Source organism: Danio rerio, chromosome 8 (assembly GCF_052040795.2).
Source record: "Danio rerio strain M-AB ecotype USA chromosome 8, GRCz13ab, whole genome shotgun sequence".
Lineage (NCBI taxonomy): Eukaryota > Metazoa > Chordata > Actinopteri > Cypriniformes > Danionidae > Danio > Danio rerio.
In genome coordinates this window covers 30,190,001-30,204,935 of record NC_141028.1, presented here as the reverse complement: position 1 = coordinate 30,204,935, position 14,935 = coordinate 30,190,001, and the positions used below count along the sequence as shown (strand labels likewise).

Sequence of the window (14,935 nt, the reverse complement as noted above, 5' to 3'; positions counted from 1 at the left end):
AATGCATTAATGCCAAATGATCTAGTTCAATATCCTGTAAAAAGTGAACGCGCTTTCCCTTCAGACACTAGCAGAGTGCTGGGGATCACGGCGCTGATCAAGACGTGAAGATGACAATCTCTGACAGATGGAGATATGGCTGTGGGGAATAAGGGGTAAAGTTCATTTTCACAACACTACCACAGTATAGCCAACCTAGTGTTGTGATTGTTCCTGTTATTTTTCAGATTTTCGACACAATGACCTACGCTGCAACACAGGATTCATCGGCCATTTGCTATTAAAGGAAGGAGCAACAGACTATTATGTATGGGACTTTGTCAGTTACTGTTGCAGTTCATATGGACCAGCTTCTTCTTCCTCCAGATCATAACATGTAAGTGTAATTAAAATTGTTGCCTTATTTTCTATAGTTTGCAAAATATGTGTTTAATTGTGTTTTAGAAGTTGTAATCGCCCTGCACAGCTTGTAATCACTTATCTATTATAGATCAGTGCTTGTACTGTATCTCTCATGTTAAACTGTAATGGGGCAATTTACATGGGGCTATTTACATATTGTATCCAAAACCATGTTGAAAACATGACGTGCTTCTTCCTTTAGCGAATTAAATTTGTTTCTGATCTCGTGATTCTCTGTCATTTGTCTTTGCTATGGCCACCAGTAGCTGTTTCTCACACACGCAGTGCGGTCAATTTTCAAAATTGTTGAACCTTTGTCACAGTGTGGGTTATTACTGAATGTTTGATATTGTAAATACTTGGGGTTAGCCTCAAGAGTAGAGTAATATGCTGCTGTTATACTGCATTGCTTTAATGCACTCTTGCATTGGGATCACATATATACTCTACACTCTGACTGCTTCAAAATTTTTGATAAGCCGTGATAGGCTTTTCTCTCTGACTCGCGCTGAACGCAGTCGACCAATCACAACAGATTCGGCCATTGGACCAATCAGCGCAGATTAGCTTCGTTCTAAGGAGGGGTTTGAGAAAAAATGAATCGCTGGACGAATCATATGACAGTCGTTGGGATAGTTAGGTTAAAATAAATGCATATTATAAGACAATGAAAGTGTTTTTTTTTTGATCCTGCAAGCATATCAGCCTGTTGTTGGAGACTCTCAAATCCAAAATGTAACCTTTATAATGCAAAACAGGGGCTCTTTAAATATGTATTTAAAATTTTGGTGCTAACTGTCTGTGCAGCACACATTCTTAAACGTTAAACAAACATCAACAGGTTTCAGATTCTGTCTGACAAAAAAAAAAAAAAAAAGATTTTCCTGACCTGAGCTAAAATAATAGGCTGTGCATAGTTAAAAAAATCATGAAAGTAGCACGTAGGACACAAAGGGGATTTTGAAAAGTGTAAGGGGGACATGTCCACAGTGGAGATTACAACCCTGTATGAAGTAGATACCCCGCCTGTTTCCCCCATAAGCTAATTGCCACCCTGACCACTGTTTTGGTTGCATTCAAACTGTATCTATAAACTCTGAAATGACAAAAGCTTTCAAGCACTTAAAAAAAACAGAAAAAAAAAACAATAGAAGCTTGCTGTTATTAGAATTATTAATGTTTTCATTGTGTGTTGTATGCTTTGTGATAATAGAGATTGAATGTAGGCATGAAAATTAACAACGTGTAGTACTGCAAATCATTGAGGCTAAGAAAAGAACTACACTACACTTTGTTTATTTGTATTAACACTTACTGTTTCAGTGTTTCTAATGGCATGCTTTTAATGAATACAGCATACACTTACATTGCTGTAGTTTCACTTGTGCTAGGTTAGACACAGTTCTGAAGTATAATAATATTCTGAGCTAATTTAGTTCTCCAAATAGTGTTCCTAGAACTAAAATCACTCTTAATTTCTTTGGTGTGAAAAACAGGTACGTCTGCCAATAGTTGTAGGAACTATAAGCAAAGTTCCTCTCGTACAAAAGCCCCTTTTGTTTTGCAATTCTAACTAAACGACTGTTGGCAGAGTTGTCTTGTTTTGTTTGTAAAACACTTGGCGTTTTGCCAAGTCTACTTACTACGGTAGACGACTTGCTGCTTGTTGTAGAATTGGCTCATGAGGTAATGAAGTTTATAAAGTTATTAAAGTAGGCGTTGTGACATTTTGGTCTTGTTTTCATTGAATTTATTTCAGTTTGTTATGGGCTTTTCTAGTCTGATGTTTTTCTAGTAAGATTTGGCTACACACTTGAGTCAGAATATTAGGATACATTAAATAAATTCACCACTGGTTACAGTATTATTGTAATATTATTGCAGTATTTATTATTAGTTGTAGCTAGTTCTTATGTTTATTTAAGGGGATGGTTAACTGAAAAATTTCATTTACTTTCATTTAATCTGTGGTCTTCCAATATTCATAGAATTACCAGATGTTTTTTTTCATCCAAACCATGATTTGAAACCATGGTCTGATTCATAAAATGCAGGTCAATGACTACCAGCACAATGAGAAAAAAACATGTACAGGCAAATGGAAATGAAAACCCTTTCTCCTGATAATACATTGTGAATTTAAGAAGCATAACTATCTATCTGTACAAGAAACTGGACAATATTAACATTATTACCTTTAATCCACTGTAATTAATGCTAGCTTTGTGACGCATAATGACGTGTGCACAAGCAAGCTCTCAAATGCAATTAAATACTGATCTAGCATCAGCAGCTGTCTGTCCATATCTGAATTTGCGTTATGCTTTTCATTAATGAGATCCTTACATCAGTTCTTTTGCAGGGATAAAGTCAGACAGGTTCTGTTGCAGATCAAAAGCTCTATTACGAACAAAGAGCGAGTATGACAGTGGAAGGTTTGAAGTTTGGAGGTTCAGAGGAGTCAGTGATTACTGCAACACTGAGGACAAAGATACTCAGTGTTTGCTCTGAGCTGTTTAATGGGCCAAACACCAAACAAATCCAAAGACTAATGAAGGGATGAGCGCTTTTTGAGCTGATGACTGCTACCTGCAGTGCTAATAGGGATTTGAATATAAAAATCATACTGAAGGCTTTATTAAAATAGTTTCTGCCATCATTATTTTTGTATTTGATCGGTTAATGAGTTTAAAAATATATATATATCTTATATTTTTTACAGTTCTAAACAGTACAGTTTAGTTTATATCTAAAATAACAGCACAGCAATCTGTTTTCTGAGGCAGTGGATTAAATGTAATGGTGTAGTAAATAATGTCCAGTTTCTTCAACAGACCGATTGTTTTGCTTCATAAATCCTCAATGTATCATCAGGAAAAAGGGTTTTCATTTCATTTGGCCTGTATATGCTATTTTTTCTCATAGTGCTGGTAGTCATTGACTTCCATTTTATGCATCAGACCACAGTTTATAGCTAAAAAATCTTCTTTTAACATTTACGTGAGATATACTATTTTTTTATTTTATTGCAGGAAGATCAAAATAACAGCAATTTTCATATTTTTTTGTAAATTTCAAAATGAAGCGTCTGTTCTGAACTACAAAAGTGTAGTTTCAGTAGCTACTGAATACAAAAGTTATAAACAATGTAAAATAATACACATGTAAAAATAAAATAAAGCACATAGTTATCCAATAATAAAATGCCACCAAAACATGTTTATATATTCACAGTATAACCTGCCATCAGTCAGCCTCATGTTTGCTTTCGTATGCTGTAGGTCACAGGAATAATTTGAAGATCTGAGCTGAATCCATGTTAAGCAGCTTTTACTGATGCTAATGTCTCACGCATGGCTGCCTGTAGCAATTGGTTCAACTTCATGCACCATCAGTTTGCACATTAAGTTGCTAAATATGTAGTTTTATATTTGGATTTGGTTTAAATTAACATTTAGATGTTTGATATGAAGGGATTGTAGCCTATCTTTTATCTTTTTTTTTTTTTTTTTACAGGGGTGAGGTATTTTCTTTTGAAGTTAATTTATTGTGTGTGTATGTGTGTGTGTGTGTGTGTGTGTGTGTGTGTGTGTGTTAAACTTTCATTCTGACCCTTTTCTGAATTGATCTATTTTTAAAGGGCAGGTCCTGTAAGACTTGTTAGTAAATGAAAATCATCTTTTGGAAGCTGTTTGGACAGAACTCTCTGTGGGTATAATGTGTTCACAGTCATATCATTTTTTTTATTTCCTGATGTTAAATGAAATCCAAATCCCTCCCCTTTGAGGCCCACTGAACGGGACGTAGCAGTGTGGTTTCCCCACCCACTGAATTGATTAACAGCAGCCTATTAACATGTCTCCAAATTAACGCATATAACCATATCAACAAGCCAGGACATGCGCAAAGCAACTGGGATTAAAAGATCTGTTCAGCTCTCTGTGATCATCAGTCATCATCAAATGTGATCAAGATTGAGTTTTGCAAGTTTAAAATGTTTTTAAAACAGTGCATGTTTGTAATGAATTATCTTTACTTTATCAGCACAGCTGTATGTCAGTACAATTATAAAAGAAGATGCTTAAATCCCAGTTTCTGGACTTTAAATCAGGTAAATGTTGTGCATTAACATAACGGATATCTATACAGCAGTGGATATTAACGTGTAGTGCACAGTTAAACGTCCAATGTGCGTGTGTAAACTTTGTAACAACATTGTGTGTGTGACTCATCGTTGCAGAAAGGCTTGAATTAACTCCACAACAAATACATAAAATAATCATTGTAAAAGTTCATATTGTAGTATTTCTCATAAACATTACGTGAGATCTGCTGCCTTCATGTCTGTCACTGTGCTGTTTATCTGATGGAGATAGAGACACTTTGACAAGCACGTGGGAACGGTGGGCGAGGAGAACTAGCATTTAAAGCACAGGCAATAAAAACAGCTACATTGTGTTCAGAGCAGGAAATTTCAATATTTTGAAAGGTATAATAAATAATCTGATGGGTGTTTTAAGCTGAAACATTACAGACACATTCAGGAGACACAAAAGACTTATCCTAAATCTTGAAAAAGGGGTAAAATATGTGCCCTTTGATGCTTATGTTTTTTTAGGATAATTGAATTGTACAAAAGAGCTTCAACATGGCAAAATAAAATGTAGCTAATAAATTCGATATTTCGAAAGGCATGTTTTAAACATTTGTTTCGTTGGGTCTGGCAAAATTGTGTTTGCAGCACAATCTGTCTTGTCTCAAACGTGAGCTGCACACCTTAGTAGTCCAAAACAACACGTTGACTAAAAAACAAAACATTTTTTGCAGATTTTTCCCTTCCCTACAGGCAGACCTATTTTTCAAAGTCAGCTTGAAATGTCCATATTTTCTATTACTATTGACTCTTGTTTATGTTTCTACTTTGTTTTCCCCCTGTACCTGTTTTGTTGTGCCAAAGGTCAAAACATAGCTTTATAATGTCAGCACTGTCAAAAATGACTGAACGCCACTGGCTAATGAATCTAAAATGTGCTCTATAATGAAACGTATTCATATATAACGCTAATGAGAAGATATTTATATAAGAGCCAGAAGTCTGGCCTTGATAACTGTGTTAATGTCAGAAATGAGCCTCCTGCAGTAAAGACACGTGCTTGGTTATAATCTGTCAAGAGTGCCATCAGACAGCACAGCGTCTGACATTGAAACAGCCGGAGTTGAGCCAGAGTTGCCTTGAGCAGAATGAATTTACCATAATCTAATAAGAAAGTTATTACATTTCCTTACAACATAAATCACTGTTAGCAACAGCAGTATCAACATCCTCACAAACGCGCACAGGCAGAGGAAATCATCTATAGAGAAAGCGTGATCCCCTCTGTGAGTCTCTGCTGAACAAATGAGGAAGAAACAGCGAGATGTTACAACTGTGCAAACACGCGCTGGCGCAGGAACATCAACAGAGCAGGAATAAATGAGGTTTCATTTCTAATAACGGTATTAACTGATATGAGGACAACCATCCGGAGCTCTTAGAAGAGACATCCATCTGTGTTTGCTCATAATGGGGAGCAGGGCAGACTGTTAAAGGGGTTGCGGGAAGGGACAAACGTTCTTCTCGAGAGCCGAGGACATGTTGTGCTAATACCGTTTTTCAACATGACCGACGTGCTTTTAAGGGTTGTGCGGCATTTACTGAACTCAGTTAAAAATTAGCTCACAAATAATAGCAAAAATAGTCTCCCTCTTGTTGATAAAAAGCTGTATAAAATTGTCATGTGGAATGATTGGGATTTTAATGATAAAAGTGCTACAGTAAAAACCTGTTTATTGCTACTGTAAACAGTAAACAATACAAAAATGAATTACTGTAACTATATTTAATATAGGCAGCTCGGTGGCACAGTGGGTGGTGCTGTTACCTCACAGCAGGAAGATCGCTGGTTCGAGCCTCAGCTGGATCAGTTGGCATTTCTGTGTGGACTTTGCATGTTTTTCCCTGTGTTTGTGTGGGTTTCCTCTGGGTGGTCCGGTTTCCCCCACAGTCCAAAGACATGCATTGAAATGTAGCTTAACTAAGGGCGTACTCACACTATGTACAGTTGCCTTGAACCGCACTCAGATTACATTCGGGCCTGGGCACGCTTGCGTCATCAATGATCCGCTGGTCAGTAAATGCTCTCGCTCAGCACCATGGAGATTTCTTCAGTTATACCGTTTAAGTCGTTTAGGATGCAGTTTCACACAGTCAAATATTTTGCAGAACAGATCCGCCACTTTTGACGCTCTTAAACAATCATAAAGTCCTAGTGCTGCGGGAATTATGAGGTTTGCTGAAGGTGCAGCTGTCGTGCAGTGAGGGGTTTGCATCTTTATTAAACTATGTCAGTTTGCGTTCATTGAACAGTACGAATGATTAATTAATCCATATGAAACAGCCCCTTACAAATCACGTCTCGCTTTCAGTTTCGGGTTTAGGCACGTTTTGCACTTACACACAAGCGTACTGCGCCAAAGCCCAAGTGAGCCGCGCTCTGGCCCAACTCTTCCTACTGGGCCAGGGCTGGCCAAGTGAACCGTGCCTAAGTCCGATTCAGAGCACTCACACTTCTCAAACGATCCGGGAAACAGGCCTGGGCACGGTTCGAAATGCATAGTGTGAGTAAAAAGTGCCCTAAAAGCTACCCTTTGGGAAATGTAGCAAGCTAAGCTAAAAGCTACTTGGCAAAAGTAGCTTAGCTTCATGTAAGCTATTTTTATTGCAAAAAAAGGCAATAAAATTACATCTAAGCTTTATTTGACATTTAAATTTTTATATCGAAGCACTTTTATTTGTATATCGAAGCAACTCAAATCCAAGTCAATCATATCTTAGTCATCAACTCCTCTACCTCAGTCATTTTTTCATCAATCAAATTTCTTGTGTTAGCCTAATTGGTTGGCAACGTCACCGACTGTAGCAAGAGGTGGCAGTAACCCACCAATAAGTCTTTTTTCGGCCACCGTAAAACAGGAAGAAGAAGAAATTGTTATTCTTGCCATCGTATAGATTACTTTAATCTAGAAACCGGCCTCGCAGCTCTGTGAATGTTGGTGTCGTCACTTGTTGATCCGCAATCGATAACTGTAGCTTGTCTGGACACTACTGCACTACTTGACTAAAATAATAGTTACTGAAAAGCTATTTGATTTAGAAAGTAGCTACACTACCTCCACACTTCTGAGAAATGTAGTTAATCTAGTAGCGTCACTACTGCCCAGCACTTGTAAAGGGACTGAGCTGAAAAGAAAATTAATGATTGAATATTTAATATATTTTACAGTTAAATACTTTACAGTTTTGGAAGCTAGTTTACTGTGAAAACAGATCAACAATGCTAGAATTCCCTGAAGGCATGACACATTTCTTTTTGGTTACAAAAAGAATAATGGCATATTAACATTGATTTTGTTAATCACATACATTTTTGGTTTAATGTTTTACTATAAATAGAGATTAAATATGTACAACCTGAAAAGATGCTGTTATATTATGAATGTAATTATATATGTATAATTATATTATAAATATAAAGTTTTGGCAGCAACAGATGCCAGTATTAATTTTATTTTACATTTCACAATTTTTATTATACTGTATAGGGAAAGTCAGTGGTAAGCAGTTTGTTTCAAGATTATGGATGCCCTGAAATGAAAATTCTTGGACAAACCTGAAATCAAACTTTCAAAAATGCTTTGTAATAATATTTTATTAAATACTCTAAAGTATTTTATAATGTATATTCTAAAGTATTTTTTAAAGCCTTTCCCAGTACTGGGTTGCAGCTGGAAAGGCATTCGCTGTGTAAAACACATTTTGGATAAGTTGGCGGTTCATTCCGCTGTTGTGGGCCCTAATGAATAAAGGGAAGAGAAGCCAATTAAAAAAAAACAAATTTTTTAGACAATAAAATTGGATTGACAAAAAACTGCTAAAGAGGTGTCAGATTATCAACCAACGTAGTACAGTAGTGCTACTGCAAGCAGCAGGATCAAGCATACTACATATACATACTACACATGTCCTGTCAGCTCGGCTAAATAAATGGACTTTCTCCAGTGAACATATGTGGTTTTTGTATAGATAAATATACATGTTCATGATGGGATTTTCAAAAAGTGGATTATTGAGCTACTTTAAATGCAAGATGGTTGACGATGCACTCCACTGCTTTTTGTGTCAGTGAAATGAATATGTTTTATAGCACAGTGTTTTCTGCATTCAGAGTAAAAGCCACTTCACACTGTGACAAATGCGTGAGGGAGAGTGAAATGAATCTCTGAAAAACTTTCAAAAAAATTATAATTTTTTCTCATATTTTTGCTTATTTTACTCTTTTGGGAGAAAATTGAACATGCCATTTTCGGCTGATATTTTTCAAATATTAGGAATATTTAGAATACCTATACTTCTTAAAAATATATAAAATAAAATTGTATGGATTCTGTCAACTGTATTTTTAGTAATCAATTTGTAACTAGTGTATTTAATTCTCATTGAATTTCTTCTCTCTTGAACTTTAATTAAGCAAATCTCCATTTCTGTCGTTCAGCTGAAATTCCAAGTCATTATGCAGGGTGTGGCCAAATCAACTCAAATTCACACGAACATAATTCCAACCCATAAACTGAAAGAGAGCCGATTTACATCCTCTTATCCCAAATCCCAACTTTGCCTCTTTGCACTGATCTCAGCTTCTATATGAACATGCACCACACTGTGACATTCACAAAGGGATGTACAAAAGCACTTGTTCTGTTTCGGCGGTTTCCATGCGAACCATCTAACGATTGTCATCAAGTTCTGCCATTGTTTGGCCACATTATGCATGTGCCCTTTGTGTGTATGTACATCCGCAGTGCGTGTAGATTGATAGCGAGAGGTAATGAGAAAACAGTAGGAAAGACGAGCAGAGAAATGAGGGATAAAAAGTTCGCATTCAGGGCAATTCGAAGAAGAGATGAGCAGAGGATGAAGGGAAGAGAATCCTGCGAACAGATGGATAGAAAGACATGGCATTATTGTTCCGGATCTGCGAGAGCAGCATGACATCTATCTTTATAATGCACGAGCACAAAAGCTGACCCTGGATCAGCGCTTCAAGACGCTTTCCAGCTGCATGACCCCTGCAGCTGTCTGGAGGTCAGGGTTAATGTGCGCTCTATAAATAAGCAGTGTTTGCCATTTGATCAACATCTACTCTCAGAGGTATCTGATCTCACCAGTCATTACGATACCACAGATGGACAGGTACACTGAAAAAAAATGAATCATGGGGTTTACTAAATTTATTTAAGGCAAGTGGTTGCAAACTAATTATTTGAGCTGAATTTAAACAAACAAATGAAGTTGACAGAAATTACTAAATTATGTTTGAATTCAGCTCGTATAAATTGTTTGCAACCACTCACCTTAAAGAGGTGGTCCAGTGTGTATTTTTAAGGCTTGGTTGTGTTTATGGGGTGCAAAGCAATGTGTGCTCATGCTTTATTTGTAGAATAATCACATTATTTTTTCATATGTCCTACTTTAATTATATACAGCTACTCAGCTAACATGCAAACAGCAATCATATTTCCTAGTTCCTCTAAAAGTTCTCCCTTAAGAGGCTCTGATTGGTCAGCTAACATAATGTGCTGTAACTTGCAGATCGGCTCCTCGTCAAGATGAAGCGTCACATCCAGTCATGCTTCTACTAGCACGCGATGTGCCACTGCAGTGTAAATACTGTCAGTCAGTGTGACAGCTCAACCTCACGCCTGCTGTCTAAAATAAAATCTGACAAGTGTTTTTCATATATATTCAGGTTTTAAGCATGTGTAAGTGATATGAAATGTTCACATATCTTTTGCGAATTTGTTATTTGAGACATGGAAAACGGCCGCATAGAGAAGCACTGCAGCCCTGGGTAGGCTTGCACCAGCTGATCGTAAGTCCTTTCTTAAACTGGAACATAAAGTCCACACTAGGCATGGGATAATTTCAAGGTAAAAGGAAAAGTCAAGGTTTTAAAACCGCAAAGATTTTCTGTTATACTGTTCCTACGATATATGTAAAATATATAGCGTTCAGTGTGGAAAACGTTTGTTTTTCCAAATTAAACAGTTACTTACAGTGGGAAAATCTATACTTTTACAGTGGGAAAAAAAGATGTTTTTTTTTTACCCAGACATTTAAAAAGAACATATTTTAGAGCAGTAATCACAAAACCGTGAGACAGACAAACCGTGATATATTTGTCTAAGGTAATCATACCGTCAGAATCTTATACCTGCCCATGCCTAGTCCACACTAAGGGCTTTGTAACTACTAGCTTGTTTGTGACTAAATTTGTTCTAACTTCGGTTGCACCACATGTTCTTAAGGCAAACTGTAGTTAGTAAGTCGTAAGCCATCCATAAAGTCATTAATTAAATGACGTAATATCCTAGCATTTAAATCATTAAACTGCTTAAAAATTCTGCAACTAATACATCTATAAATAACGGTCCTATTAAGATGAAATTATAAATTACTTTTTTGTAGTTCATTAAATTACAGTCGGTCACTATTAACAGACGATGCATACACCTACTTTGTGAGCTGTGAATGCACACGAAATACACATGAACTTATCAAAACATTAAATTGAATTTTTTAAAATCCTACACATGAAAGAGAAGGGAAAACTCGGTCATGAAGAAATTCTTGTTTTGATTGATGGATGTAATTAACACAAAACACTCCTTAAAAGACAACTAAACTCTTCTTCATTATGATCGCAAGCTCCTCAATGTAATCTACATCTCGCTGTCAACTTCTTTCTACCATTATACACGGTAGGGAGGCTGCTGTAAATATTTAGTTGGAGCATAGCATTACGATTTAAATAATATGTTCAGTGGTGCAACACAAAAATATTTAGTAACGTGTAAGTTGTAACTTAGTGTCCCTTTAAGTCACAACTAGGCTATGTTTTAACTTATGCACTGCTGGTGCAACCGACCCCTGGAGAAGATTGTGGAAGCTTACAGCGATTTGACGGTTATATATGAATTTGTATCTAAACTGGTACCGGTGCCAAACAGAATTACCCATTGTTAACATCCTTACTACAACATACCGTCAACAGACAATATGCAAGTAATTTATCAATTTGAAAAAATAAAAATACTTACAGGTTGTTTGCTTTTTCTATTGTGATTGGAGCTGCTCCTTCTTTGAAGAATTAGCCGAATCCAGCAATAGACTGAAAGAGATATTTTGGAAGCTGTCCTTTGTCAAATGCTAACTATATATATATTTTTTATAAATCTCTTTAATTAAAACTAAACTGTAAGCACTTCTCTCTTTGTGCCATGTCCTAGAACAAGCTCTCTGCTATAACATAACAGCGCCTTTAGCCACGCCCCTTTGCTGCGTGAGTGTATGCACGTAGTGAATGCACAAAACCTAAAGCACTTGTGATCTCATTAACCTGGATGCATTTTTTAGTAGCCCCTAAACTTTGTTCGCTGTAGGCTTTGCTATAAGCTAACTCTGTGAAAGCCAGACACTTTTGAGTGTATTACATTCAGAGACATTGTTTGTTTACACAGCTACATTACATATCAACCAAAGTTTTAAAATATGATATCATAGTGGACCACCCCTTAAAAATAAATTAGTAAATCCTATGAATCATTTTTTCAGTGTATAGAGTCAGAACAAAAACACACACACCTAGACAAAACCACCAAAAGCTCCTCTGGGAACTCTTGTTGCTAGGACATGAGAGATTACCAAGCAATCAGATTTATAAAATGACATAATAGCTTTATAGCAGAGAAAAAAAAAAACATAAACGGAGATGGGAAGAGAGCTGGAGAGGAAAAACCGACAATTTGTCTGTCTTGAGGGAGATGTGCTATTATGAGGAGATGTAATGCACAAGATGGATCTCCGTCGGAGCTTGTAAACCCACCGGATGACAATCGTACCTCACACATCCTCTCCTGCGCCGTGAGTTTAGGCACCTCTGTGCGGCTCCAGGCCTCCACGCGATTACTGAAGGATCAGCCGCGGCCCTTTAGGGAGGTGTAGTTCTTACTCATTTCTTTGGATCAGATGATATAATCCCCAATACACAAACAGTCTGAGGGAAGTCAGATAGCTGGACAGTGCCACACATATACACCGACAACACAAAAGTGACAATGCAAGTTCCATAAGCTGCCTTTAGGAGGAGAAAAAAAGACTAGGGAGTCATAAATAAATCCGCTTTAAGGCTAATTCACACATTGCTGACAGAGGATGACCGATGTGGACAATAGCCAGATTACAGTACGTCACTTCTCAGACATTCTGTTGATGAAAATGAGTGTCGACTGATGTTGACGGGGATAAAAAAAAACTGGGCCTGTTTCCATCAAGGATTAACATGTGTTTAGATATGTCTCTTGTGACCAGTTGTGTTTGGATTTCCTCAAAACCCTTCCCTCTCATTTCGTCACGCTCTACATTACTTTGATGGGAGATCTCAGTGTCACGCAAGGGTACAACTGAATGTCAGACCTGTATTATGTGGCTTAAGTGTGAACGTATCTGATTGGGATTGGATTGACAAAAGCAATGCTTAATGTACATGTGGCAGCTGATCTTTAAAATCAAAACAAGAGTTTGGTGTCTTTCTTGTGACTGCCAGAACCAATGTAAATTAGACTAGAATGGTTACTAAAAATATTTACAAAACATTCCAGAACAGTTTTCCTCATTGCTGCTATTAACACTGTACTAAGGTTCATTAACTTATTAAAATTTTACTCTACAAATAAATAGTTTACAGAACTGTTGTTTACTGAAATATTCTATGGGGAAACTAAAATGTCTTATGAAACCTTTATTTTTAAGAGTCGAGGTAAAACTTTTAAGCTTTTCTTACTAGAAATAATAGGGGTGTAACGGATTGGAAGTTCATTAGCGCACATGACCCGCTAGTTAATAACTTTTTTTGAACTTGTAGGATAATACAACATTTATAACAACTGAAGAGAGATGCCTCCCACGTCATTCAAAACACATGTTTGAAAGCATTTTGGCTTCCCTGTAAAATGTAATGATGATGGAATAAATGCTTTATAAGGTTATTCGGAAAAGCTTATTTTGTCACTGTTTGTTTAGCCTGCATTAATGCATTCAATGTTAAGCTGCACAATTAAACATTAAAAGATCAGGATCTCAGTCCAAACCCACGCAACATGAATAATAAATGAAATTGATTTGCAGATGTTTATTAATCCTTCGAAGCGCTGCATTCAAATCTGCGTTTGATTGAGAGAGATTCAGTTTTGACACTATTTCAGTTACTTACACACAAGTTAATAACACAGAAGTACTGGGAGAACAGTTTATAGTTCAGATATAAACACTAATGTTTATGGTAAAGATTAATATCACCCTTTAATGTAACTTGACGCTTGTGAATGTTGTAGCAACTGCAATTTGTAACCAATGGGTGGCGACAAACAACCATCAAAATCATGTCACTGAATAGGTTTTCAAAAATGATATAGCTATAATGAAACATGAAGATTTACGTGTGAATTGTTGAATCATTAATTGAAAATAAATAGGATCTGTTGTACAACATGTTAGATTTCTATATTTAGCATTATCAGCAATATTTTTCGTATTGAATATTTTCCCTTTTTTTCAGCTGGTTCTTCCTTGGTTTTTATTTTAATAAAAAATTTCTGGTTTCAAGTTCTGTTTGTAAAACAATGGTTTTTGCCGTAATATTTTTGTGTAAATGGAAAGCAAATGACATTTGTGTTCTCCATTCTTTGCTCACTGGAAAAAATTGTCCGATCCGTGACTAAAAAACTGTTTTGTGATCCGAAGCGAGAGATTTGTGATCTGTTGCACCACTAGAAAATCCTTTTTGTTGATTTGCAATCTTTTCAGTCAATCATATAATTCTTAAAACTGTTCTGAACATCAGCCTGATTCTGTTCTCAATGTTTACAGCTCACAAAAGGTGTATAGTTATTATTATTATCTTTAAAGATTTTACGGTCAAAAACCATTCAGGGCATTTTAGGGTAATGGCACATTTAAATTTTGTTTACGTGGTCATGTTAATAATTTTTTTTACATAATGAAAGCATAGTTCAGTGAAATGTCTAAAAATTAGGATGTATAAACGAGGTCAAGGTTTGCTGCTAATATATATATATATATATATATATATATATATATATATATATATATATATATATATATATACACACACATCTATGGAAGAATTCATATAGTCAGAAAACAACATTGTTAATATTTTGTGATGTTTTTACAGCATAAAGCTTGTACCTGAGTTTAGAAAACTTGAAATATATATTTTTTTTCTTGGATGAATCATTTTTTATTAGTTGAGTATTTCAGATAAGAATCAATAAAGTAGACTTGATTTATTACCAATTTATGAATCGGTGTTCTTACACAAATACATTTATTGAATAGGTCTATAATTCACTTATA

The 14,935-nt window shown here is 36.1% G+C and overlaps 1 protein-coding gene and 1 long non-coding RNA gene across 7 annotated transcripts in view; one reads left to right on the top strand and one right to left on the bottom strand.

Moving 5' to 3' along the window:
- LOC141375642 (uncharacterized) overlaps positions 1-14,935 on the top strand; it is a 217,842-nt gene that overhangs the window by 75,919 nt on the left and 126,988 nt on the right. For all 4 annotated transcript variants that reach the window (XR_015498048.1, XR_015498049.1, XR_015498050.1 and 1 more), the window contains one exon: positions 228-376. This is a non-coding gene — a long non-coding RNA (uncharacterized LOC141375642). The remainder of the gene's footprint in view (positions 1-227; positions 377-14,935) is intronic.
- The window catches only part of kcnd3 (potassium voltage-gated channel, Shal-related subfamily, member 3), a 170,705-nt gene that overhangs the window by 84,096 nt on the left and 71,674 nt on the right, over positions 1-14,935 (bottom strand).